The sequence below is a fragment of the Marmota marmota genome, unplaced genomic scaffold (assembly GCF_001458135.2).
Source record: "Marmota marmota marmota unplaced genomic scaffold, marMar, whole genome shotgun sequence".
NCBI lineage: Eukaryota > Metazoa > Chordata > Mammalia > Rodentia > Sciuridae > Marmota > Marmota marmota.
The window spans coordinates 12,839,191-12,843,704 of record NW_025999977.1 but is presented as its reverse complement, the minus strand read 5'-3'; positions in this window follow the sequence as shown (position 1 = coordinate 12,843,704).

Genomic DNA, 4,514 nt, shown 5'->3' with positions numbered 1-4,514 from the left:
TTCTGATGCACACAATCTGACATGTGGCTGCTTTGTGCCACTACATTTGGGGAAGTTATTCAGAAGTACTAATTAGAACACACAATTTTAGGCATAAGAGAACCAAATCGAAGCTGGGTGTGGTGGCACATGCCTATAATCCCAGATAAGGCAGGAGGATCATGAGTTCAAAGTACCAGTCTCAGCAAAAGTCAGGCACTAAGCAACTCACTGAGACCCTGTCTCTAAATAAAATACAAAATTGGGCAGGGGATGTGGCTCAGTAGTTCAGTGTCCCTGAGTTCAATCCCCGGCACCCAAAAATAAATAATAAAAAATATAAATAGAACCAAACTGAGCAAGATGAACTGAATCTCTGCTCTTATAAGGTTTATATTCTATGATTTTAAAATCAGAAAAGATAGAAACCTTTCATCTTGTTAATTAGAATTCTGTTGTTTTTTACAACAACTTTATTGAGGTATAATTGACAGATGGTAAGCTGCACATATTTAAAGTGTACGATCTGATAAGTTTTGACATATATGTGCACCTAGGAAACCATCACCACAGTCAAGATAATGAACATATCTGTCATCTCCCAAACTTCCTCATGTCCCTCTGTAAACCTTCTTTCCAGCATCGAGACAACCAATGTTCTGCTTTCTGTCACTTTAGATTCATTTGCCTTCTAGAATTTTATATGAAGTGAAATCATACACCATGTACTCTTTTATTTTGGGTTTGTTTTCTTTTACTCAGCATAATTACTTTGCAATTCATCTATTTGTTTCATATCTCAATAGTTATTCCTCTGTTACTGAGTACCACTCATTGTGTAGATATACCATATTCTTTTTACCTCTAGGGATTGTTTTTGAATTTTGGCTATTACAAATGCAACCACTTCCATCAATAAGTGCTTGAATGTACACACACTTTTATTTTTCTTGAGTATATAACTAGGAATAGAATGGCTTTCCCTCTGCACTGTAGCCCAAATGTTCCTTCAACAGAGTAACGTAGGACCACCTTAGGGCTTACCTCATTTGTTTCCCACATGTCAGATATATAACATTCTGTTTTGTTGCTTAACATCCAATACCTTGGAAACCATATGTCTGTAGTGTTTGTGTGTATATATATATGTGTGTGTGTTCATATAATGCATGTTAACATATAAATATATATTTTTATATATATTTTTCCTACTTTTAGTTGTTTCGGGTAGAAGGTTAAATGTGGTCCTTGTTACTCTACCTTCATACTATCTCATTTTTTAAATTTCCCCCAGGTTAAGGATTTATTTGGAGGTATAAAAATATTTCCTGCTTCTTCATGTCTCCAAGAAATGTTTTTCAAACTTGAATAGGTATTGGTGACACAAAGTAGAAGGTCTCTGGAGTCTCACTGTCTGGTTTTGACTTACGGCTCTGCTACTTATTAGCAATGTAAATTTGGACAAATTATTTAGCTTCTGCAAGCCCTACTTTTCTCATCTTTACAATAATACAAATAGAAGTAGTAGTAGTAATAATAATAATAATAATAATAATAATAATACCCACTTCATACTGTCACCATACAGTAAGAAGAGAATTCATGAAATGTACCATACCCCATGTCTGGAACATCATAAGCTTTTAATAAAATGCTACCAATTAATATTGATATATTTTTAGGATCAGTTAAATGAGAAATTGTATCATATCCTTGGATAAAAGGACTATGGCAAATAGCTATAATACTGTTATATGAAATACTTAATAATGAAAGTGGTTCCTCACACACTCTGAATAAAGTTTCTGGGTTTCATCCTCTTTTCCAAATCCCACCACTAGAGAATTGACATTCTGCAACCTTTACACACACAAGCTTCAGGAAATTCAGTCAAATCATGTTAGGGATCTGGGAAAAGAACTTAAAGTTCGGTCAACAGAAATGATCTTCTCAGAGAAACTTGTATCCACCAGGGCTGGAGGAGAAGGGGATGTGATGTGGCGGCTAATGCAATGCAGGAGTGAGTTTGCAGAGGAGAGCTCTCTGTTTGGAACTGAGAAAGGGTTTTCTGATGGAGCAGCCTCTATGGTAATGAGTAGACCAAGGCACAGAACTAACTTCTTGGTTTCAATTTGCTGGTGAAGTAAATATTTAATTAGGACAATATTGAACTGCTAGTTTTAGTCTACCTGTGTGTATGTGTGTTGGCAAGGAGAAATTAAGTGAACTCTCAAATCTGTTTTGCTTCAATTGCTTAATGGCAATTTGAATTGCCACATATAAACTTGTATGCACAGACACTGTGGACTGCATGGGAGTTTGAATGACCCTTAACTGCGCAAAAGTTTAAAATGTTAGCATTAAAAATTCCAGCCACTTTTTAAGAACTTTTTTTAAAACAAAAACAAAAACCTGACTGTGCCCGATACAGGGCTCCCACATGCTCTGATATGAATGTGGCCACCTAGAGCTGTATGATGTTATAGGCCTCTTGAAACATTAATCAGGAACTTTGGTGCCAAACCAGGGTATCTGGATTGTAGGAACGTGTTGTTTTATACCATGTGTAATACTATTTTAGACATAGATAATATCTGGCCCTGCCTTGAATCCTGTGGTTTGAAGGACCCATTTTGTTCCTTTTTTGGCCTTTTTAATCTTCCTTAATGGATCAGGTGTCCAAAGAACCAAAGAACTTCCCTAACTGTGTCCTGAACACCTACCCAATAGACCATGCTCTGGATATACTGGACCCCCAAATATTCTGCCCAAATGGTCCCAAACCCACTTCCAGGGCGAGTGTATTTTTTCTCACTGGGTTCATTCCCCCTGGGGTGGACCTTACCAATGCCTCCTGACAGCTGGACCCTGGTGTGGCCTGACTTTGGAAGACATTGGAAGGTATGTCTACACACATGTGAGAATCCTCATTGTGCAGAACTAGGAAGAACAGGAGGTAGGGCAGGGGTGAGGCTAGGTTTCCCTCTTCCAGTTCCAGCATCAAATTCTGAGGAGTCCGAAGACTCAAAAGTGAGATCCATATATCTTGGGTGTTATTACAGTGTATTAATCAACATAGGAAAATAAAACCTATTTAAGTCAACAGTTTGCTGGCTTGATTTGTGATAAGAAGGTTCCACATATAATATGTGAGGCTCCACTTGCATTCTTCCTAGTTCTTTCCATGTTTGGGTTGATCTTCATTTTAAGATTTTTTTTTAATCTCTAATGAGTTCTTCCTTGTCTCTCTTCCTTACCTTCTTCATGTAACAGATGAAGGAGATGAAGCAGAGATCCAAGGGATAAAGCACTGATTCGCCAGCCAAATCCTCTTGTCCTAAGGTACCTACTTTACCATCTTCTGGGCACTTGGCACTTCTGCAGCCCTCATCACAGACAATGCAAGGAAACTAAAAAACTTTGATGCTTTTCTGCTTGGCATCTTCAGAGGAGAGTCAGCATTATGTCTTTCTTCCTAGGATCCCTGAATCTTCTCAGCCTCTGTGGGTCCCTTTTCCCTATCCATAAGCTGTTAGAAATTCTCTGTTACCTAGGGCGCTAGTGTTTGATTTGACCCTCAGAGACATCATGTGCTTTTAACATGTTTTTCCATTGCTTCTTGCATTCTCCTTTGTGAAGTCCCAGTGCCTTGCTACCTTTGGGATTATACATCAACATCAGGCAAAATGGAGGGATATTGACTTCCTTCTTTTCAACACTGAAAGCAGCTCATGATTTCTCTCTTCTGGAGGATTACCTCTTTGAGGCCATAGGAAAGAAATAGTCTTGCACTCATTTAGAACTGGATTTCAATTCATCACTTATGAATGTGGTGCCTGGCATGGGTCATGGAGCCTCAGTCTATCAGTCAAGGGGCATAACGCAACCTTTCCCACCTTCCATTGGGGAGGATTCCATAGTGTAATTGATGTCTAGCACCTGATGTGTTTTAAGATTGTATCTTAGATTGACTTCAGAGGTTGACATAAGCACTTCTTCCTTTGTGTGTGTCTCATGTCTATAACAAACCCTGATAGCCAGAATAGCAGCATAAAGACACAAGGCCAAAGAAATCTAATACATTTGAGAAAGTGTTATCAGTTTTGTGTAGCGAGATTTTAAAGTCAGAAAATGTGCTGGAGAGGTGGACAAAAATGAAGTTGCAACAGGCATTTTAGATTAAATGAAGAAATTTTACCTAATGCTACTAGTTGGGATTCTGGGAGTGATATGTAAGCTACTCATCTTCTTTAGAATAAAACATAATTAAACATTTTAAAGCACCTCAGCTTAGCATACACATAGTGATAACATGTTGCCAAAGAAAGCTCTGGACTTCACTGCTCACAACTCTGTATAGCTTCCTTACCAAAGCATGCTTGCTATGACATCAGTGATAGGTTTTAAATAAATGATCCCTGTCCAAGAGGGACTTATGCTTTGAATCAAGTAAGACTATCATATTTTTGATTCTCCTTTCTTCCCAAACTGGACAACTGTTTCATAAGAACTTTTCTAAATGCTGTGCTTTAAAA